Genomic DNA, 24499 nt, shown 5'->3' on the forward strand with positions numbered 1-24499 from the left:
GACAACAGAGGATGAGATGGTTGGATGGCATCACCGACTCGATGGACATGGGTTTGGGTAAACTCCAGGAGTTGGTGATGGACAGGGAAGCCTGGCGCGCTGCATTCCATGGGGTTGCAGGGGGTCAGACAGGACTGAGCGACTGAACTGAACTGAACTGACTCTCTAGTTGTAGTGCACGGGTTCTCATTGCAGTGGCTTCTCTTGATGCAGAGCATGGGTTCTAGGATGTGCAGGCTTCAATAGTTGTGGCACACGGGTTCAGTAGTTGCAGTTCCCAGGCTCTAGAGTGAGGGCTCAATAATTTGTGGTACACAGGCTTAGTTGCTCTGTGGTATGTGGGATCTTCCTGAACCAGGGATCCAACCCATGTCTCTTGCATTGGCAGGTGGATTCTTAGCCACTGCGCCACCAGGGAAATTCAAGGATAGATTTTAAAGTTTGGTTTTTTTATATCAAAGGGGATATATAGTTTTTATTTATTTATAAACATCTTTATTAAATGGTTTTTTAAATCCATTAGAGAAGAGCTGTTATTAATATGTCCAGTCCCTGAAGGGACATTCTTATTAAAGTAAATGCACAGAACACTCATATAAGCATCCTTGATACATATGAGGTTTTGTGAGTTTTTTGTTAAAATGTTATTTGACATATAACTTTTGTAAATTTAAGGTATACAATATGTTGATTTGATACATTCATATATTATGATTGTCACTGTATTGAAAATCTTCACCTCTTTCATGTCATATAATTATCGTTTCTTTTTAGTGGTTGAAATAATTAAGATATAGTCTCTTAGCAAGTTTGATGATTACAATAAAATATTGTTACATCGTTTTAATACTAATAGATACTACTATGTTACTTCCCCAAAAGTTTGTACCAAGTCATGTTCCTAATTCATTGTGTTGAATATAATCATATATTATAATATGTAAGCCAGTTTTACATAATATAATGTGTATATGTGTAAATGCATGCCCATTTTCACACTTTCACCTACCCACTGCTGGTGTTTAACACTTCTGGGACTTGTTTCTGCACAGGAGGGTTTCCCTCCAAACCCCTTTCTATCACCCACCCCCTTGGATGAGAGGGGACTGGAAACAAACACACAGAACCATTCATAGTCAGTGCCCTTGAGAGTTTTATTAAAGCAGCAGGTTTGGGGGCAAATGGGCTCAGCAGATCCCTGGGGCATAACTGCCCACAACTCGCTCTGACTTTCTCTTCCACCCTAGGGATTGAGGGACCAAGCCCCAGGAAAGAATTTAGCATCAGCTTTCTCTTCCTCTGCAGCCAGGACAAAGAAATTAAATAGGACAAGAACCAAAAGTCCCAAAGGGTGCTGATGACAAGCCCACCTGCCCTCTGCCTCCACCATCACTCTAACACAAATCCACAGGACTGACAGTGAGAGAGCAGGCGTTGGGGCTAGGACTCAGGGAACAGTGGGGGCCCAGACTCTGCAGGAATCCACACCAGCTGGGATTGAGCAGGACATCACAGAGGGCATGAGATGGGGTGAAGCAGAGCAGCAGACAGCCTTGATGAGAGACTACAGAGGCTATTCATCCAAACGAATTGGATGTTTGCCCACACAGGCTATTCTCACAACCCTCCGGAAGGTGACACCTTTATAGTAACAGTGTGGGGCCACAGCCTCTGGGTAGAGATTACACTGAGTGACTTTGAAGATGATGAGGTGGCAGTTGTAAAACTCAGACATCTTCATACATGTCACAGCTGGACCCTCACAAAGGCCACGAGTGGTGGGTGACACACTGTGGACAAAGGTCTTGTTCTTCTTACAGCTCTTATCAGTGGCCAGCCCTCGAACCTTCATCATCATGTCACAGTAATATTTGTGCTTGGTAGAGATCTTTGTTCTGGGCCTGTCAGTTTGGTGATGGAGGAGGTCTTGGGCCTCAGAGAAGGCAGGCTGGTCCATTAGGAGGAGCAAGAGGAGAGTCCATGTCAGAAGCATGTTTTCTGTTAGAAAAATGGAGAAAGGAAGCAAAAAGGAGAAATCTTTCTCTTAGCTCAGAACACCAGATCTTTATGTGCTTGAAGTCCACCCCTCACCTCCCAGGATTACAAGTGCTCTCTACTTGTCTCCAATAACACTGCTTTCTTAAACTCATTCCAGGAAACCTTGGTAGTCTTTCTTCCTTCCAACATCCATCTTCCCTTTCTTCTTTCCAAGTCCTCCTTCCTTCATTTCCTCTCAGCCCACAGCCACGGCCCAGTATAGTCTCAATCATCTTCCTTAAGTCTATACTCATTAAAGAAATTGGGCTAGAGGGATCCATCACTCAGAGAGGTGGGCACCTTACACCCCTTAATGGTCTTACATAAGAGAACAAAACTGAAGCGCAGGTGATCCTTAATCTTGACACAAGCAGTAACACTAACTTATGAAGTTCTTTACAATGATGCTCTTCAACTATTTATGTGCATCGATTCTTGGCTTTTTGGCTAAGATCAAGTGTAAATTTTTTATGTGCAATTATCTGGGGATCTTGTTAAAATGTAGGTTCTGACTCAGTAGATTTGGGATGGGCCTGAGATTTTCATTTCTAACTAGCTGCCAGATGATTTTTTCCATGGGTCACCCTTTAAATAACAAGGCTTCAGAGTTTAGAGTTTACAAAGAACTCTCATATATATTGGTCATCACCCTCTCTGCAAGGTAAGATAGGTATTATGGTGACCCATTTTTAGTAACTGACTTTCAGAACAGTTGAGTGAATTGCCCAAAGTCATACAACATCATGGAGCTGAACACAAATCTTAGAACCTCTAGGGCCAAGGAAAATTCTCTGTTCTGTTCTAATTTAGATTAATCCAGTAGACCACTGCATTACCTACAAATACAAAGCACTTCCATTGAAAACCTACTTCATATCTGCATAAGAGAAAAGCTTCAACAACCACCCCTTGCTCTCATGCTCATTCTGCCTACTTATAAGAACCTCACTTGGCCCCTTACACATTCCTATTTTCCCACTCCTCCCTCTAGGACCAAAGAAAGGTCACCACAACTACCTCAACCTCTTCAGTGAGACGCCTCACATACCCAGTCTCAATCCTGTGTGTGCTCCTTTACTTGGTCCCGGGCTGATGCTCCTAGAGAGTCAGGTACTGGAGATTCCTTGGCTGGAAAGGTTTCTGAGCCTCTCTCCTCTTGGCTTCTGTTATTAGAGCACACAGCTGTAGGGGATGGAGGCTGCAAGGGGTGAGGCTGAGTAACCTGAGTACTGACCCGTCACTTTCTGACGCTGCAAGATGCTGAAACTTTCTGGCCTGATACCCAAATCATACCTCATTTTATGCTCCATTTAATGAGTCCAAACATTGGGAGCAGGGTTTCTCTGGGATTAGGTGACCTCACACAGCCTGAAGTGTGAAGAGAAGCAAAGGCAAGGAGCCTGGCCTCTTGGCCTTCGTCTCTACTCTCTGGTTCTATCTTTGCCACAACTTATATAGCGAATGGGTCTCTATTTCCTCTGTGAAGAAGCTAGGCAGCTCTTAAAAGCAAGAAACTACAACAGCAGAAGCTTCTCAGCCAATTTCAACCCAGCACAAGCAACAAGCCAGCCTCCATCACCTCTCTCTCCCCCAAACCCTAAACCCCCTAAGTAGCCTTGAGGCTCTCAGACTGGAGAATCTAGCAATCAAAGGTTCTAGGAATAATAATATTTACAGTTTTCCAGAGAGGAAAAGGCAGTAAGAAAAGAAGTAAGGAGGAGCTGACAAACTGCTGAAGAGAATGGGCAGGGCCTAAGATCTGACGGAAGAAACAGGAAGCTAGTGATGTCGACAACTACTCTCTTTAACACCCTCTTAGCTACTATGACTTAAGATCCAGACATCCAAAGACCTCTCTTCTCTCCACCCACAGCTAGGGCTTTGTTCTCCGAATGTTTGCCCTGGAACCACACTAAAACAGCTTTCTAATGCCTTGACAGCCTGATCTTTGCCTGACCTCTGCAGCCTTTGTCAACCTCCTGGGTAGGTCACTGTATTTGTTTCTCTGCCTGTTGATTCTTTCAGCCTGATCACTCAGTCTTTCTAGGCCTCCCTCTGTGTTCCAGAACTTTTCGTGTGATTCAGGCCTCACCTGACCTTCTACATGCTAATGCACAGGAACCATTATCCCCAGACCACAGGATATAGAACACTGAAGTAAAGAGATATTTATGTAGCAATGAAAAAGTGTGTGGGTAGTAGAGTAGAATAAAGATTTGACATATGTAGAATTGTGTCATATAATTAGTATGCCTATTCTAGGTATGTCATATAAGTGGAATCCTACAATATTTGTTCTAAGTGCTTTTCATTTTAAAGAATGTCTTTAAGGTCCATCTGTGTTCTAGCATGTATCAGAATATCATAGCTTTTTTAGGACTGAATAATATTCCATTGTGTAGCTATATCACATTTTCTTTATCCATTCATCATTTGATGATTATTTGGGTTGTTTCTAAATTTTGGTTATTATGAATAATGCAGCTATGAACATTCATGTACAAATTTTTGTGAAAACATGGCTTTTAATCTGAGACTTGAAGAAAGTGAAAGAATTAGGCAAGAAGAGCACGGTTAATGAGAGTGATGGTCAGGGATATAAGAAAAGATAGGGCAAATAGTGTGAGGCCAGATCATTTAGATCTTTGTAAGGACTATGGATTTCATTCTAATCATAATCCCAAAGCCATTGACTGAATCAGAGCTTTACACTGACATGATCCAACTTGTGTTTTAATACTGTCACTGTTGCTGCTACATAGTGAATGGATTGTAGAGGGCAAAACACAGTAACCAGTTAAGGGGTGATCAGTCAGTTCAGCCACTCAGTCATGTCCAACTCTTTGCGACCCCATGGACTGCAGCACGCCAGGCTTCCCTGTCCATCACCAACCCCCAGAGCTTACTCAAACTCATGTCCATCGAGTCGGTGATGCCATCCAACCATCTCATCCTCTGTCGTCTCCTTCTCCTCCCGCCTTCAATCTCTCAGCATCAGGGTCTTTTCCAATTAGTCAGTTCTTGGCATCAGGTGGCCAAAGTATTGGAGTTTCAACTTCAGCATCAATACTTCCAGTGAATATTCAGGACTGATTTCCTTTAGGATGGACTCATTGGATCTCCTTGCAATCCAAGGGACTCTCAAGAGTCTTCTCCAACACCACAGTTCAAAAGCATCAATTCTTCAGTGCTCAGCTTTCTTTATAGTCCAACTCTCACATCTATACATGACTACTGGAATAACAACCATAGCTTTGACTAGATGGACCTTTGTTGGCAAAGTAATGTCTCTGTTTTTTAATATGCTATCTAGATTGGCCATAGCTTTTCTTCCAAGGAGCAAGCATCTTTTAATTTCATGGCTGCAATCACCATCTGCAGTGATTTGGGGGCCCAAAAAATAGTCTGTCACTGTTTCCATTGTTTCCCCATCTATTTGCCATGAAGTGATGGGACTGGATGCCATGATCTTAGTTTTCTGAACATTGAGCTTTAAGCCAAATTTTGCACTCTCCTCTTTCATCAAGAGGCTCCTTAGTTCTTTGCTTTCTGCCGTAAGTGTGGTGTTATCTGCATATCTGAGGTTATTGATATTTCTCCTGGCAATCTTGATTCTAGCTTGTGCTTCATCCAGTCTGGCATTTCTCATGATGTACTCTGCATATAAGTTAATTAAGCAGGGTGGCAATATACAGCCTTAACGTACTCCTTTCCTGATTTGGAACCAGTCTGTTGTTCCATGTCCAGTTCTAACTGTTGCTTCTTGACCTGCATAAGGGGTGATAATAACATGGATTAAGTTCATAGCAGTGAATTTTGAAGATGTATTTGTCTCCTTCACTAGGTTTAAGTTTTGAAGAAAAACAAACAACAATGAATTTAATAATCTTATTGACTTGAACAACTTTGAGATAGTTTCACTTAATGTTTTCTTCCAGCATTTTCAGTGTTAAAATTGTGCTTACAACCTGCAGTTTTGTAGAACTGCCATCTTCTTACCTATTCATAAATTTGGAATACAGTTAAACTTTCATGCAAGTTCTTTTTTTTCTCTTTAGTGGAGGAGAGATTTTATTTTACTTATTTAGTTTTGGCTGCACTGGGTCTTCGTAGCTATGCCTGGTTTTTCTCTATTTGTGGTGAGTGGGGACTACTCTCTAGTTGTGGGGCACAGGCTTCTCAATGCATGGCCTCTCTTGTTGTAGAGCATAGGCTTTAGGTGCATGCGCTTCAGTAGTTGTAGCTCATGGGCTTAGTTGCTCCGCAGCATGTTGAATCGTCCTGGACCAGGGACTGAACCCATGTCCCCTACGTTGGCAGGCAGATTCTTTATCCACTGTACCTCCAGGGAAGGCCATGCAAGTTCTTTGTAATCAGTTAGCTCACAAATGATCTCTACCAGGAAGGACATTCATATTTAATTCATTTTGATTTGATGCATCTTATTTCCCTCTCATAAGGAAGATCCCCTGGAGGAGGAAATGGCAGCCCACTCCAGTATTTTTTTTTTAATTCTTTAAAGTATTTTACTTCAGGTTGAAAATGAACAGCTTCCACATTGTTCATTGCAAGACACACAGTATTCACAAATACAATGCTGGTCATTTGAGGAAATGTAGACATCTCAATTTCTCCTTCATGATTTTCTTTTATGATACTGTTTACCAAAAAGAAATGTCAGCAGTACAGGAAAAATTATTTTATCAATAAATTTACAAAAACCTAACATTCCCAGTGGAATCAAGATTATCTCCCTGCTACCACCACCTTAATATAAATCACATGCTTATTGAAACACTAATATCTATACCCTAAAGAGCACATTTACTTTCAACAATGACTACTCCAGTACTCTTGCCTGGGAAATCCCATGGACAGAGGAGCCTGACAGGCCATAGCCCATGCAGTTACAAAAGGACAGGACACAACTTATTGACAAAACAACAACAATGCTAATCTAATAAGAACACATTTGGGCTTTGGTGGTGGCTCAGTAGTAAAGAATCCGCCTGCCTGTAAGAGGAGACACGGGTTCAATCCCTGGTCCAGGAAGATCCTACATGCTGTGGAGCAGTGAAGCCCATGCACCACAACTATTGAGCCTGTGCTCTGCAACAAGAGAAGTCACCCCAATGAGAAGCCTGCACACCGCAATTAGAGAGTAGCCCCAGCTAACTGCAACTAGAGAAAAGTTCATGCAGCAACAAAGACCTAGCACAGCCGAAAATGAATAAATAAATAAAATTATTTTTAAAAAAACAAAATATTCATTAAAAAAAGAATACATACAACAGTCAAAGTAGAAATTAATCTCTTTTAGATTAAAGGTGCCAAGTTCTTTCTCTTTTAAAAACAGACCTTATTAAGAAGACATATAGTAAATTCTCTGGTGGTTCAGTGGTTAGGACTCCATACTTTCACTGCCAAGGGCACAGGTTCAATCCTTCATCAAGGAACTAACATCCAGCAAGCTGTGCAGCAAGGGGGAAAAAAGACATACAGATGGCCAATAGGCACATGAAAAGATGCTCAACATTGCTAATTATTAGGGGAATGCAAACCAAAGCTACAATGAGGTATCACCCACACCAGTCAGAATGGCCATCATTAAAAAGTCTATAAATAATAAATACTGGAGAGGGTGTGGAGAAAAGGGAACCTTCCTATAATGTTGGTAGAAATGTAAACTGGTGCACTTACTACAGAAAACAGTATGCGGTTTCCCTAAAAAACTAAAAAATAGAGTTACCATATGATCTAACAATCCTATTCTTGGGCATAAAGCTGAAGAAAACTCTAATTCTAAAAGACCCTTGCACCTCGATTATTTATAGCAGCACTGTTTACGATAACCAAGACATGGAAGCAACCTAAATATCCATCAACAGATGAATAGATAAAGAAGATATGGTATATATACACAATGCAATACTACTCAGCCATAAAAAAAGAATGAAATAATACCATTTCCAGCAACATGGATGGACCTGGAAATTACACTAAATGAAATGTCAGAGAGAGACAAATATCATATGATATTGCTTATATGTGAAATCTTTTTTAAAAGGATACAAATCAACTTATTTACAGAAAAAGAAACAAACTCACAGTCTTAGAAATCAAACTTATGGTTACCAAAGGGGAAAGGTGTCAGGGAGGGATAAATTGGGAGTTTGGTATTGACATATACACACTACTACATTTAAAACAGATAACAACAAGGACCTACTATACAGAACAGGGAACTCTGCTCAATATTCTATAATAACCTAACTGAGAAAATAATTTTAAAAAGAATAAATATATGTATAATTGAGGGCTTCCCAGGTGGCGCTAGTGGTAAAAATCCCACCTGCCAGTGCGGGAGACAGAAGAGACACATGTTTGATCCTTGGGTTGGGAAGATCCCCTGGAGCAGGGCATGGCAGTCCACTCCAGTATTCTTGCCTGGGAAATCTCATGGACAGAGGAGCCTGGTGGGCTACAGTCCATAGGGTTAGAGACTTAGTGACTAAACCACCACTATGTATAACTGAATCACTTTACTTTATACCTGAAATTAACACAACTATATATATGAATCAACTATAGTCCAGTATAAAGTGAAAATTTCAAAAAAAGCAATTGAGCTTTTGCCTCACTGCACCCCTGAAAGTGAGATGTATCACCAGCAACTCTATTGAAACCACCTTTAGAAATTTACCCATGGTTCTCACTTTTGCCAAGTGTGCTCAGACTGGGATAGCCTGATCCAAAAATATGGCCTCAATATATGCAGCCAGTGTTCATAACAATAGAAGAAGGAAAGAGGATTCATCAAGTTAGACTAAATGATTTTCCTTAAATAGATTATCTAAAACATCAACCCACTGAAAGAAACATTAGTTCCTTGTACATAAAATTTAAAAATAAAATTTTTAAACTACAATTATAAGTGTTTTAATATAAATGGAATACTTAATTAATTATAGAAATCTGTTTTTTTTTTAATTTACTATTATCCTCTCAATGGATCTGTCTTCCAAATATGTGACTTCTTTTCCCTCAGTTATATAAAAGTATTTATGCTGGAAAAAACATTGTTGAGCTTCTTCTTACTCTAGCACTCTAGGAAATGTTGTGAACCAGGCAGAATGAATACAATATGGTCTCTGTGCCTAAGGAACTCCCAGAGCAGCCAAAGAAACAAATATGGGCTCCACCTTTGATAGAAGGTAAACTCTGGTAAGTGGTATAATCAAGGTAGAAACAATGTGCTGTGCTATTATGGAGAAAGGAAAGGTCACAGGTGACTCACATACAAGCAGAAAGTTTAATGAGAAGCTACAGTATGCTCAGGCTATGCCCAGAGTTGTGGGTTACAGAAGATGCATAAAAGCCCCACTTCCTCTCTGATGTGGATTGACTATTAGGTTGGAGTGACAAAGCTAATATACATTATAAAAAGCAGCAAACAATGTTCCATGTTAGACTGTGGGATACTAAGAGTACTGCAGCCTTCCAGAAGAGATGGAGACCCCTAGAAGCTGGAGCAGTCAGGGAGGACAGGAGGGCTCTAGGACAAGAGGAAGTACAGTGGTGGAAGTGACTGTGGGGCCAGAAGTTACCCTGACCAAACTACAAAAGCAGGAGGGAGAGGCAGGAGAGGAAGGACGAGTCCTCAGGCAGTAGGGGAACTATACCGCATGCAGTAGCAAATCTCAGAGACAATGAAAGATTTAGGACAGACAAGGGACCCGATGTGTGTGATATTTAACAAACAATTTGTAGGATGGCATAAAACATGAAGGTGGTGGTGATGGGGTAGCCGGGAAGTGAGAAAATAGGGGTGGGAAGATTAGAGGTGATTCTTCACAGGCAAGTGTTGGTGATCTGGACTAGGAAGCGCCTGTGGACACAGAGACTATTTCATCAGTATTTTTTGAGACACGACTATGAGAAGTATTAATAAAAGGATAGATCTGTTGTTGCTGTTGTTTTGGTTTTTTCCAGGTTTCTGGTTTTGTTTGCGTTTTTAAGGAAGAAGGAAAGTGGAAGAAAATTCTGATTAATTAATTGAACCAAGTGCCTTCTACAAAGGTTAAGTTGGGAGGCAAAACTGCTTTAAGGGAGAAGCAGTCGTTTAGATATGGTTTATTTGTGGTGTAGTTATGCTGATGTGCCTTCCCAGGTGACTCAGTGGTAAATAGTCCACCTGCAACGAAGGAGACACAGGTTTCATCCCTCAGTCAGGAAGGTCCCCTGGAGAAGGAAATGGCAACCCACTCCAGTGGAGAATCCCGTGGACAGAAGAGCCTGGTGGGCTACAGTCCATGGGGTCTCAAAGAGGTCCAATGCAACTTAGCAACTAAACAAAACAAAAACAAAAAGATATGCTGTTATAGTGGGAAGGAATATCAGATCACTCTCCTACTCCAATCTCTCACCCGTTCCAATCCTAGGGACTCATTGCCAAAAGACTGTTGTCAAGCCTAGCGCCTATTATCGGAGAAGGCAATGGCAACCCACTCCAGTACTTTTGCCTGGAGAATCCCAAGGACGGAGGAGCCTGGTGGGCTGCAGTCCATGGGGTCGCTAAGAGTCGGACACGACTGAGCAACTTCACTTTCACTTTTCCTTTCATGCACTGGAGAAGAAAATGGCAACCCACTCCAGTGTTCTTGCCTGGAGAATCCCAGGGACGGCGGAGCCTGGTAGACTGCCGTCTATGGGGTCGCACAGAGTTGGACACGACTGACGCGACTTAGCAGCAGTAGCAGCAGCACCTGTTATGACTGAGAATCAGATACTAAAAGGGCCAAAAAGGACCTTTCTTGGCAGTCCAGTGGTTAAGATTTTGCCTTCCAATGAAGGGTGTGCAGGTTCAATCTCTGGTCAGGAAGCTGGGATCCCACATGCTCACAGCCAAAACACCGAAACAGAAAAGAAGCAATATTGTAACAAACTCAAGAAAGACCTTTTTCTTAAGTGCCAAATAAAAATGGTTGCTTGCAATTCAGTTCTACAAGGACTGAGTCAGCCACTGCAGTAGCTGACCTTCAACACAGCCCCAAAGGAGTTTGGGATGGAGCTCAGGAAGGAGGCACGCTCTCCTATGGGAAAACTGGCAGAACATCCTTCAGATTATTAGATATTTTCAAGAGAAAATTTTACGAACCCAAGTGCTTACATCTTTCCATACTTGGAAAAGCACTGAAATCATGAACTAAGATATCTGTGCCTCATGACTAGCCATAGCCCTCTACCAAGACATGTGTCTGATTGGGCATACCCACCCCGTTCTCCAAGATCACAGACACACTGACCCTCCTTACCTCTTTGTAGCAGTTCCTCAGAGCTGCCTGAGAGGCTGTCTCCTAGGCTGTAGTCCTCAGTTCAGTTCAGTTCAGTCGCTCAGTCGTATCCGACTCTTTGCAACCCCATGAATCGCAGCACACCAGGCCTCCCTGTCCAACACCAACTCCCGGAGTTTACCCAAACTCATGTCCATCGACTCGGTGATGCCATTCAGCCATCTCATCCTCTGCCGCCCCCTTCTCCTCCTGCCCCCAATCCTTCCCAGCATCAGGGTCTTTTCCAATGAGTCAACTCTTCGAATGAGGTCGCCAAAATATTGGAGTTTCAGCTTCAACATCAGTCCTTCCAATGAACACCCAGGACTGATCTCCTTTAGGATGGACTGGTTGGATCTTCTTGCAATCCAAGGGACTCTCAAGATTCTTCTCCAACACCACAGTTAAAAAGCATCAATTCTTCGGTGATCAGCCTTCTTCACAGTCCAACTCTCACATTCATACATGACCACTGGAAAAACCATAGTCTTGACAAGATGGACCTTTGTTGACAAAGTAATGTCTCTGCTTTTAAACATACTATCTAGGTTGGTCATAACTTTCCTTCCAAGGAGTAAGTATCTTTTAATTTCATGGCTGCAATCACCATCTGCAGTGATTTTGGAGCCCCCCAAAATAAAGTCTGACAGTTTCCACTGTTTCCCTATCTATTTCCCATGAAGTGATGGGACCAGATGCCATGATTTTAGTTTTCTGAATGTTGAGCTTAAGCCAACTTTTGCACTCTCCTCTTTCATGTTCATCAAGAGACTTTTTAGTTCCTCTTCACTTTCTGCCATAAGGTGGTGTCGTGTGCATATCTGAGGTTATTGATATTTCTCCCGGCAATCTTGATTCCAGCTTGTGCTTCTTCCAGCCCAGCGTTTCTCATGATGTACTCTGCATATAAGTTAAATAAGCAGGGTGACAATATACAGCCTTGATGTACTCCTTTTCCTATTTGGAACCAGTCTGTTGTTCCATGTCCAGTTCTAACTGTTGCTTCCTGACCTGCATACAGTTTTCTCAAGAGGCAGGTCAGGTGGTCTGGTATTCCCATCTCTCGAAGAATTTTCCACAGTTTATAGTGATCCACACAGTCAAAGGCTTTGGGATAGTCAATAAAGCAGAAATAGATGTTTTCCTGGAACTCGCTTGCTTTTTTGATGATCAAGCGGACGTTGGCAATTTGATCTCTGGTTCCTCCGCCTTTTCTAAAACCAGCTTGAACATCTGGAAGTTCACGGTTCACGTATTGCTGAAGCCTGGCTTGGAGAATTTTGAACATTAGTTTACTAGCGTGTGAGATGAGTGCAATTGTGCGGTAATTTGAGCATTCTTTGGCATTGCTTTTCTTTGGGATTGGAATGAAAACTGGCCTTTTCCAGTCCTGTGGCCACTGCTGAGTTTTCCAGATTTGCTGGCATATTAAGTGCAGCACTTTCACAGCATCATCTTTCAGGATTTGAAATAGCTCAACTGGAATTCCATCACCTCCACTAGCTTTGTTCGTAGTGATGCTTTCTAAGGCCCACTTGAATTCACATTCCAGGATATCTGGCTCTAGGTGAGTGATCAGACCATCATGATTATCTGGGTCGTGAAGATCTTTTTTGTACAGTTCTTCTGTGTATTTTTGCCACCTCTTCTTAATATCTTCTGCTTCTGTTAGGTCCATACCATTTCTGTCCTTTATTGAGCCCATCTTTGCATGAAATGTTCCCTTGATATCTCTAATTTTCTTGAAGAGATCTCTAGTCTTTCCCATTCTGTTGTTTTCCTCTCTTTCTTTGCATTGATCGCTGAGGAAGGCTTTCTTATCTCTCCTTGCTATTCTTTGGAACTCTGCATTCAAATGGGAATATCTTTCCTTTCCTTTCCTTTTCTCTTTTGCTTTTCACTTCTCTTCTTTTCACAGCTATTTGTAAGGCCTCCTCTAAGAGCCATTTTGCTTTTTTGCATTTCTTTTCCATGGGGATGGTCTTAATCCCTGTCTCCTGTAAAATGTCAAGAACCTCCGTTCATCAGGCACTCTGTATATCAGATCTAGTCCCTGAAGTCTATTTCTCACTTCCACTGTATAATCATAAGGGATTTGATTTAGGTCATACCTGAATGGTCTAGTGGTTTTCCCTACTTTCTTCAATTTAAGTCTGAATTTTGGAATAAGGAGTTCATGATCTGAGCCACAGTCAGCTCCCGGTCTTGTTTTTACTAACTGTATAGAGCTTCTCCGTCTTTGGCTGCAAAGAATATAATCGATCTGATTTCGGTGTTGACCATCTGGTGATGTCCATGTGTAGAGTCTTCTCTTGTGTTGTTGGAAGAGGGTGTTTGCTATGACCAGTGCATTCTCTTGGCAAAACTCTATTAGCCTTTGCCCTACTTTGTTCTGTACTCCAAGGCCAAATTTGCCTGTTACTCCAGGTGGTTCCTGACTTTCTACTTTTGCATTCCAGTCCGTATAATGAAAGAAGAATGGAGAAGAACTGGAGAAGGGAATGGCAAACCACTTCAGGATTCTTGCCTAGAGAACCCCATGAAAAGTATGAAAAGGCAAAATGATAGGATACTGAAAGATGAACTCCCCAGATCGGTAGGTGTCCAATATGCTACTGGAGATCAGTGGAGAAATAACTCCAGAAAGAATGAAAGGATGGAGCCAAAGCAAAAACAACACCCAGTTGTGGATGTGACTGGTGATAGAAGCAAGGTCTGATGCTGTAAAGAGCAATATTGCATAGGAACCTGGAATATTAAGTCCATGAATCAAGGCAAATTGGAAGTGGTCAAAGAGGAGATGGCAAGAGTGAATGTCGACATTCTAGGAATCAGTGAACTAAGATGGACTGGAATGGGTGAATTTAACTCAGATGACCATTCTATCTACTATTGTGGACAGAATCCCTTAGAAGAAATGGAGTAGCCTTCATGGTCAACAAGAGTCCGAAATGCAGTACTTGGATGCAATCTCAAAAATGACAGAATGATCTCTGCTCGTTTCCAAGGCAAACCATTCAATATCACGGTAATCCAAGCCTATGCCCCAACCAGCAGTCCTCAGTAAGTCCCTAAATAAAACTGAAACCCAGGAATTCCCTGGCAGTCCAGTGGTTAGAATTCCTCACTTCCGCTGCAGGGGACCCAAGTTTGATCCCTGGTTTTGTTGTTTGTTGTTCAGTCGCTAAGTCATGTCTGACTCTTTGCAACACCATGGACTGCAGCAAGCCAGGCTTCCCTGTCCTTCACTGTCTCCTGGAGTTTGCTCAGACTTATGTCTATTGAGTCGGTGATGCCATCCAACCGTCTCAACTTCTGTTTCCTCATTCTCCTCTTGCCCTCATCTTTCCCAGCATTAGGGAATGCAAGCCAAACAGTGGGCCAGGAAAAAAAAAAAAAGAATAAAGTGTTTCTACAATATCACCAGGCCCTCCCAGAAGAGTAAGAAAGACTCATATAATCCTCAATGCAAGGCAAGGACCAGAGCTTTGCTAAAAAGGAAGTAGGGTATCTTTAGTATAGATTCAGTGTGTTGACTTAACTAATTAATAATGGTAATAATGAAAGACCCAGAGAGATGGGCTGACTTAACAAGTCAAGCTGTATAGGAATCAGCAAGCTCGCGGCTCTCACTGGTAGGAAGATTAGATTTAAAGAACTCAGGATTGGACTTGAAGAATCCAGAAACTGAAGACTCCACTGGCAGGTCAGGAGCGAAGGGAGAACCCTTGGGGACACCCCTGTAAGGATCCTAGTCTTGAGGTACCTTCCCCTGTGTAGTGAAAGGGAAAATCCAGACTAGCTAGAACTTCAATTTTTATCTCTCTTACGTTGTAATGCCCTTCTGAAATTGCCCTAACTTTCCAGTTAAGAACATCACAGGTCCTCTGCTGCATTTGTCCTGGGAAGTCTTAGGGAATCAAGAAACAAGAGGAAGGAGATGGATCTACCCATCCCTATTCCCTCCTAGCTCCTGAAGAGAGAGAGAGAGAAAGACAACCTTGGGTGGGTGGGAGGGGACAGAGGGCACAGACCATCTCTACTGGCAGCAGAATCACACCTCAGGAGCAACCAGAAAGGATATGTCAAAAAGACAGTGGAAGAAGCACCTTTTGGCTTCCTTTTGTAAACTAGCAAAGGCTGCCCCCTAGAAGGGAAAGGAAAGGAAGAGAAAAGCACCATCCAGCTTTGGGATAATGCTGAATTTGTGGTGACAAAGCATTCAGGTAGGAAATATCTACTGTGGAGTTGCGAGGAGTGAGACTAGACCTCGTGTACCCATATTTGGATCAGATGCAAAAAAAAAAAAAAAACAGAGTCATCAACATAAAGATGATATCAATATCTTTAAAATATATGTGAAGAGCAAATACGAAATGCTAAACATTTTCCTAGGAGTGGCCTCTGCCTGTTACACCTTTGCATCCTCTTTCTTTTGCAACTAAGCCTGCTTTGCAGGCTCTCACTCATTTCTCGCTCATCTTGGCGGTAATTCCATACTGTTACCACCAGGTGGAGGTGTCCCACTGCTCTTCACTTCCTATCAAAGACGTTCTTAAGACATTTGGGGGTGGGGACAGGGGTCAGGTTCTTTGGTTCCATTAGTTATACAAATAAGCACTTGCCTTCACGCCCAAGAGCGAAAAGAATTTGGAGAGTGAGCATAAAAGGTCAGGCAGTGGCTGCCTCTTCCTCTCTTTTTGTTTTCTTAGTCGTTCTGTTTCCATGGGGATCTGTGTTTAAGCAGCAACTCTGAATCCATTTACTGCCCCTCAAGGCTTGGGGCTGAGCCCAGAGACTGGCTGTGAAGAATAGCAGGCGCTGGAATGGGTGGAAAGGAGGAGATTTATTTGCTAACTTTGGACAGCAAAAGATGAGGACAGGTATAGAAGAAGGAGCAATGGGGTGAAACTTGGAATGGGGTGCACAGAGGAAGGTAAAAGGCAAATAATGTTTCAGTTCAAATAAAATTTGGGGACATTAAAATCTTTTCCAAAACTCTTCAATTGCCTTCTCACCATAGACCATTTCAGGACACACTCTGGGCCCCTTATAATACCAAGTCCTCTCCTACGCCTATCCAAAAAATATCAGCAGACCTGTGTCAGAACCTGCCTGGGGTGCTTATGTGTCTTGTTCCAAAAGCACTCTGGAACAAGAGAAGGGCACTCCAAGAAAAGACCATCCACTGTATCCCCCAGGTACAGTGGAGTGCCTGGCACATGGAAAGCTCTCAGTAAAATATTTGCTGAATGGATGAATAAATAAGTGAGCAATAAGAATAGGGCAGCTTTGGGAATTCCCTGGTGGTCCCAGTGGTTAGGACTTCATGCTCTCATTATCAAGGGCCTGGGTTCCATCTCTGGTCGGGGAACTAAAATCCAAGCCACAGGACAGCCAAAAAATACAAAAAAAAAATTTTTTTTAATGTGATAGCTTTAGTTTTAATTAATTTTACTTACCTCTAGCTTCAGGGCAAACTAAAGACAAAGAAAAAATGTCTTTTCGTCAAAATCCTGAGGATGTGTATGGGTTCATTCAAAGATCAGTTGTGGGGTGGGGGGTGCTGTTTTCTGCCTAATCAGAAAAAAGGCAAGTGTCTTACTAATAGCCCCTGTTTCTAGGAGTATTTGCATTTCCGTCAGTTTGGGCTATTATTCAGTATCCATTCACAGATAGCAGTTGATCTGCATATGAACAGCTCTCTACTTGGTTTTCTCTGCTAATCAAGTTTTCTTTCCTAATGGCTTACCTTCCAGCCCCACCTTTCCATCTTGCTTTCTCTCTCACTATCCCGTTTAATTACCACTCTCTATAATTATCTAATTTATTTACTTGCATTTTTATTGCTTGTCACCTCCCACAGGTGACAAGCTCCTTGCTGCTTTCCTCACAGAGCCTTTGAGTCTAAATTTTAGAGTCTAAGTGCTCAAGTCGTACCTTTTTTAAAAAAATTCCATTTTAAGTGAATTCTTCACAATTCTTTAATCTATTCACCCTCCTGCCCTTCAGTTGGAAGTGACCCATCCTTCCTCTGAATGAGCACACATTTGATCTGCATTTCCTACCACACTCACCACTTGCTACCTATGCAGGCCAGCATAATAATAATTGCCATCAAATGTAGTGATCTTGAAAGATTGGCCAGGCACTGGGCCAAATTCCTTGTTTTGTTAAATCTCCACCACAGTCCTTTGAAATAGATATTATTAACCTCATTTTTATTTTATTTTGGCGGTGTTGTGTGGCTTGCAGAATCTTAGTTTCCCCATCAGGGATTGAACCTGGCCTCTCGGCAGTGAAAGCACCGAGTCCTAACCACTGGTGCTTAGTCGCTCAGTCGTGTCCGACTCTTTTTGACCCCATGGACTGCAGCCTGCCAGGCTCCTCTGTCCATGGGGATTCTCCAGGCAAGAATACTGGAGTGTGTTGCATGCTCTCCTCCAGGGGGGTCTTCGCAACCCAGAGATCGAACCCAGGTCTGTACATTGAAGGCAGATTAACCACTGGACTACCAGGGAATTCCCTTAACCTCATTTTTGTGTGAGGAAATTGAGGCTCAGAGAAGTTAAGTAAAATGCCCCAAATCATGCAGCTGATAAATGGTAATGGCAATTTAAACCCCAAAAAATCACTCTAGAATCCATACAGTCTTTGGAATACAGACTGTGTTATAAGTAAATGTGTTAGAGTTTCAGCTCCATAATTCACAGCTGCATGACCCTAGCAATTTACTAACCTCTCTAAACCTCAATTTCCTGGTTGGTAAAATGGGGATAATAATACCTACCTCACAAGATCACTGCGGGACAAAGCATCACATGACCTTGTCACAAAAAAGTGGCCCATAAAGAATAGCTGCTCATAATGCTCATAAAGTGAGCATTACCTGCTCACCTGTTTTGTCTCCCATACCGAGTTAACCATCCTTTCAGAAAGATGCTTTTATTCTCTTTGCATTTTGTGACATCTAGCACAGTGTTTTTATATATAGTAACTAAACACCATGAATATCTGTGTAATATTGGGATGGAAGAGTGAGGGAGAGAGGAAGGAATGGATGAATGGATGAATTAATGGATAATTTATTGCTGGTGACAATCTAAGTCAAATCTCCTTTCTTCTTCCCTGGAACTTCACACATCCTCTACGAAATTTCCTCACATTGTATTATATATATGTATATGTATACTGTATTTATATACATATATATGTGTGTGTGTGTGTGTATATATATATATATATATAAATTCTTTTTTTGGACATACCACACTTATAGATAACAGTTTCCTGATCAGGGATTGAACCCAGGCCACAGCAGTGAAAGTGCCAAGTCCTACCCACTGGACCACCAGAGAATTCTCTGTATTTAATTTTCTTGTTTAACATTTCCCCTCTTCTATGTTGAGAAGTATATATATTTTTTAACTCTACTTGCTCCCTAAATGCAGGTCTGGTGAGTGAAATATGAAATGAACTTGATAAATGTTTGCTGAGAGTATAACTAGTTGGGAGGCCTCACTTGGTCCTTATGTCCCAAAAGAAAGAAAGGATTTCTGTGGCTTGGGTGGGATTTAAATCCTGAGGTGACTCTGCCATCTGGAGCTACAGAATCATAAACCTGTAAGCTACTTTGGTTTTTGACTGGACATACTTCTGGAGGTCACAAAGACAGGCATGCCTAAAGATTATTGACTCATTTTAATATTTTAACTTAACTTAAAATTAAATTTCAATATGCAAATTCAATTATAATTACCTTAAGCTCTGTGAAAGAAAGGGAGAAACAACTTAATGAATGTATAATAGTCTGAATGCAGACCACTCCATTCTAGCATTCCATTCAGTATGTCATATGTCAGTATAAGCTCCTGGGAGGTAGAAAGGACATGAGGTTATAGTCATATACATCATGCCCAGCTAGCATAGAATGGGTATCAAAGAATGGCCAAATTATGATTTCACATAAAGGTGCCTTTTTTTCCTGCCATTGCTTCGCAGCTTGCAGGATCTTAGTGCCCTGAGCAAGGATCAAGCCAGGGCCCCAGCAGTGAAAATGCAAAATCCTAACCACTGAACCGCCAGGGGATTCCCTAAATGTGCTTTTTATTTTGAGAATTAAATATTTTAATACTCTTATTTTAAACAGATATTAAGTTTAGAAGAGATTTCATTTCACTCTAATGGTATGATACTTTTTCATTTGTTTTCCAAGATTTTAAAATATGTAATCTGATTTTATTGAGTTTATTTTCTAAGGTTATTTTCAAGTATCTTGTGGGGGGAGGAGAGTGTTCCTTCTTCGATTTCAAGAAAAAAGTTAATATTTAGATTTCAAGCTGCGTGAATAAAGATGGACAGCTTAGAAATAGTGTGCATGGAAGGATGAGGAGGTTTGTAGTATAAGGATGGAGTACAACTCTCCTTGAATAACAAGCTTGTTTCTCCCAATCCTCTTTTCTCTCAGACTTTCATTTTTTGAAAACATACACATATCCTGGTGACATTTATCCTTTGACCAAAAGATGGAAACAGAGGTCACTGAACCAGAAGGTGCAAGGAAAGATCTAAACCTCATGGAGTAGAATTCCGTCATTAAGTTTATCCCCCCTCATCTCCAATTCCTGCTCCAAATCCACTGATCCCCTTTCCTCATCTTTGTATATACATTTTAAAGGACACATACCTTTATACCTCTCTCTGTGTATATATCAGTTCAGTTCAGTTGCTCAGTCATGTCCAACTCTTTGCAACCCCATGGACTACAGCACACCAAGCTTCCCTGCCATCACCAACTCCCGGAGCTTACTCAGACTCATGTCCACCGAGTTGATGATGCCATCCAACCATCTCATCCTCTGTAGTCCCCTTCTCCTCCTGCCTTTAATGTTTCCCACCATCAGGGTCTTTTCCAATGAGTGAGTTCTTTTCAGCAGGTGGCCAAAGTATTGGAGCTTCAGCTTTAGCATCAGTCCTTCCAATGAATATTCAGGACTGATTTCCTTTAGGTTGGACTTGTTGGATCTCCTTGCAGTCCAAAGGACTTTCAAGAGTCTTCTCCAACACCACAGTTCAAAAGCATCAATTCTTCCGCGCTCAGCTTTCTTTATAGTCCAACTCTCACATCCATATATAACTACTGGAAATACCATTGCTTTGACTAGACAGACCTTTGCTGGCAAAGGGGTACGTATTGCTTTTTAACATGCTGTCTAGGTTGGTCATGGCTTTTCTTCCAAGGAGCAAGTGTCTTTTAAATTCATGGCTGCAGTCACCATCTGCAGTGATTTTGGAGCCCCAAAAATAAAGTCTGTCACTGTTTCCATTGTTTCCCCATCTATTTGCCATGAAGTGATGGGACCAGATGCCATGATCTTAGTTTTCTGAATGTTAGGATTTAAGTCAACTTTTTCACTCTCCTCTTTCACTTTCATCAAGAGGCTCTTCAGGTCCTCTTTGCTTTCTGCCGTGTAAGTGTGGTGTCATCTGCATATCTAAGGGTATTGATATTTCTCTCGGCAATCTTGATTCCAGCTTGTGCTTCATTCAACCGGGCATTTTGCATGATGGACTCTGCGTATAAGTTAAATAAGCAGGGTGACCATATATATCCTTGATGTACTCCTTTCACAATTTTGAACCAGTCCATTGTTCCATGTCTGGTTCTAACTGTTGCTTCTTGACCTGCATACAGGTTTCTCAAGAGGCAGGTAAGGTGGTCTGGTATTCCCATCTCTTTAAGAATTTCCCACAGTTTGTTGTGATCCGCACAGTCAAAGGCTTTAGTGTAGTCAATGAAACAGAAGTAGATGCTTTTATGGCGTTCTCTTGCTTTTTTTTGTGATCCAATGGATGTTGGCAATTTGATCTCTGGTTCTTCTGCCTTTTCTAAGTCCAGCTGTACAAGAAATGTACAATGCACTTTAAGATGGAGAAAGAATAGAGAATCAAACAGTATACAATTATCAAATAATATAAGTACTATCTTGTCATCCAGTCTCATAAAAATGCTTGACTGCAAGGAGGCACATAATTCTCCAAAATGTACACCATGAATATTTTGAATTTTAAAGTCTAGTTGATTTACAATGTTGTGTTAGTTTCTGTAGTACAGCAAAATGATTCAGATACATATATACTATATGTGTCTTCAAATTCTTTTCTATTATGGTTTATGAAAAGATATTAAATACAGTACCCTGTACTGTACAGTACAAAATATTTGTTTATTTTATATATAGTAGTTTGCATCTGCTAATCCTAGACTCCTAATTTATCCCTCCTCCACCCCCTTCCCCCTTGCTGCTGCTGCTAAGTCGCTTCAGTCGTGTCCGACTCTGTGCGACCCCATAGACGGCAGCCCACCAGGCTCCGCCGTCGCTGGGATTCTCCAGGCAAGAACACTGGAGTGGGTTGCCATTTCCTTCTCCAGTGCATGAAAGGGAAAAGTGAAAGTGAAGTCGCTCAGTCGTTTCCAACTCTTAGCGACCCCAGGGACTGTAGCCTACCAGGCTCCTCCATCCATGGGATTTTCCAGGCAAGAGTACTGGAGTTGGGTGCCATTGCCTTCTCCCCCTTCCCCCTTGGGTAATCTTAAATTTGTTCCCTTGTCTGTGAGTCTACTGCAGTTTCGTAAGTAAGTTCATTTGTATCATATTTGAGATTCCACATATAAACAGTATCATATATTTGTCATTCTCTTTCTGATATGATAATTTTATGATAATCTCTAGGCCCATCCATTTTGTTGCAAATGGCATTATTTCATTCTTTTTTTAGCTGAATAATATTCCACTGTGTATATATACCACATCTTCTTTATCCATTCATCTGTTGATGGAAACTTAGGTTACTTCCATGTCTTGGCTATTGTAAATAGTGTTTCTATAAACATTGGGGTGCATGTGTGTTTTCAAATTAGAGTTTTCATCTTTTCTGGTTATATACCTGGGAGTGAGATTGCTGGATCACATGGTAACTCTATTTCTAGTTTTTTAAGTAAACTCCATACTATTTTCCAAAGTGGTGGTTTAGTTGCTAAGTTGTGTCTGACTCTCGTGACTCTATGGAATGTAGGCCACCAGGCTCCTCTATCCATAGGATTTTTCAGGCAAGAATACTAGAGTGGGCTGCTATTTCCTTCTCCAGGGGATCTTCCTGATCCAGGGATCAAACCCAGGTCTCCTGCACTGCAGGCAGATTCTTTACTGACTGAGCTATGAGGGAAGCCCATTTTCCATAGTAGCTGCACCAGTTCACATTACCATCAACAGCACGGGAGCATTCCCTTTGCTCCATACCTTTTCCAGCATTTATTATTTGTAAACTTTTTAGTGATGGCCATTTTGACCAGAGTGAGGTGATTCCTCATTGTAGTTTTGACTTGCATTTATCTAATAATTACCAATGTTGGGTATCTTTTCATGTGCCTGCTGGCCATCTGTATGACTTCTTTGGAGAAATGTCTAGGTCTTATCCCATTTATCAGCTGGGTTGTTTGGTTTTTATTACTGAGTTATATGAACTGTTTGTGTATTTTGGAAATTATGCCCTTGTCAGTCTTATCATTTGCAAATATTTTCTCCCATTCCATAGGTTGTCTCTTTATTTTTGCTTATGGTTTCCTTTGCTGTGCAATAGCTTATAAGTAGGATTAGGTCCCATTTGTTTATTTTCGCTTTTATTTCCTTTCCCTTGGAAGACTGCCTTAAGAACACATTGCTAAGATTTATGTACCACAATGTTTCAGCTATGTTCTCTTCTAGGTATACTATGTATCCTTAACTTCCATGTTTAAGCCAGATGCTATTCACCTCAAACCCACAAGTTCAGTAAAGTCAATATTTACAGCAACTGTTCCAGCTCTTCACTTTGCTCTCTGTTAACTCATTTCCTATTCCAGCCCCTTTGGACGAACAGGTTGCCTTTAGGATCTTCAGCTCTTCCTGGTTCTCCTCAAGTATTCTGGCTTTGATTTGCCCCATCAGCTCTCCTCACTTTGAACTATCTTCTGTATAAACTGGCTCTAATCACCTCCCTGAGAGCCGTGTGTCCTGGCTCATTTCAAGGCCATAAAAGTAGTTCCAGGATAAATGAGGAGCCATATCAGTTCCCTGTGAATCTTGGGTGACTTATGGACTTATGGATGAGGGATAAAGCAGTGGCATAGTTTGGAATTGGAAATAATGTCCAAAACAAATAAAGACCTGTCGCCAAAAAATTAAAGTCCAAACCATTACAAAATAGCTGCATTATAATAAACTGGACAGTATTTGTTTTATTTTCTGTTGTGCAGTAGGTACTTAGTGCAAACAGATACTTAAAAAAAAAAATCTGTTGAATGAATGAGTGTGAATGAATAAGGAATGATATAAGGGATTTGCAATTAAAATATGATTAGGAATCAATTAGACATAATCAACACTTTTTTTAATACTAGAATTAGTCACTGGGGGATCCCATTCCTGGGAATAATCTCCCATGTGGCAAAATAGATTATTATTTAATTGAATAGCTTAGGGTATGAAGTTATCAGAATGGAATTGACTTCTAAAATACATTGGTCCCCACAAGAAAAAAAGTTCATAAATTCTAGAGAAGGTGGAGAAATTAAGAGCTATCTTTTAAAGTTTTACTTCTCTTTGGGTTCTTTCTCATTCTTGCCTCTAGCCATTTATTCTTTACATAGTGCAAAGGGCAATTCCTTGAGATAAGATCTGGTTTTGGAGAAACTTGAAAAGTCTTTTAACCTCTCTTGGTCTTAGTTTCTTTATCTGAAAAGCAAGAGATTTGGAAATGATCCCTATGGCCCCATCTAGGGCCCCATCTAACTCCAAAGTCCTTGAGAATCCAGTTGTTCTTAAAGTTGCCTTCTGAAGGCTCTGACTGTGTTTCTATGATCGCTGTCAGTTATTCACATTTTCTGATAAAACTTCAATCCCTTTGTTCCTATCCCTCCAAAGATTTTCATCTGTGACTTAACTCTTTCTTTCCCAGCACTTTGAATTGTTCCTTCTCATGGTTTGGTTTGTCTGCCTTTGTCATCATTCTCCCCACCTCACCTTTGCCCTCACTGTTTGTAACTCATTTGTTGATTTGCTGATTTTCTTTTAAACAACCAACCTTAGGCT

At 41.3% G+C, this 24499-nt stretch overlaps 1 protein-coding gene, 1 long non-coding RNA gene and 1 pseudogene across 4 annotated transcripts in view; 2 read left to right on the forward strand and 1 right to left on the reverse strand.

The window, feature by feature from the left end:
• The window catches only part of SALL2 (spalt like transcription factor 2), a 53775-nt gene that overhangs the window by 10606 nt on the left and 18670 nt on the right, over positions 1-24499 (forward strand). The gene's annotated exons all lie outside the window — the stretch shown is intronic.
• LOC145512894 (small ribosomal subunit protein uS14 pseudogene) lies at positions 8697-8867 on the forward strand (annotated as a pseudogene).
• The window catches only part of LOC145512661 (uncharacterized), a 36804-nt gene continuing 25555 nt past the window's right edge, over positions 13251-24499 (reverse strand). Inside the window, exons 5-6 of the long non-coding RNA XR_014058675.1 lie at positions 20056-21267; positions 13251-16190 (exon numbers count right to left, since the gene is read on the reverse strand). This is a non-coding gene — a long non-coding RNA (uncharacterized LOC145512661). The remainder of the gene's footprint in view (positions 16191-20055; positions 21268-24499) is intronic.

Source organism: Giraffa tippelskirchi, chromosome 7 (assembly GCF_054371585.1).
Source record: "Giraffa tippelskirchi isolate mGirTip1 chromosome 7, T2T-mGirTip1v1.2.pri, whole genome shotgun sequence".
NCBI classification, from domain to species: Eukaryota; Metazoa; Chordata; class Mammalia; order Artiodactyla; family Giraffidae; genus Giraffa; species Giraffa tippelskirchi.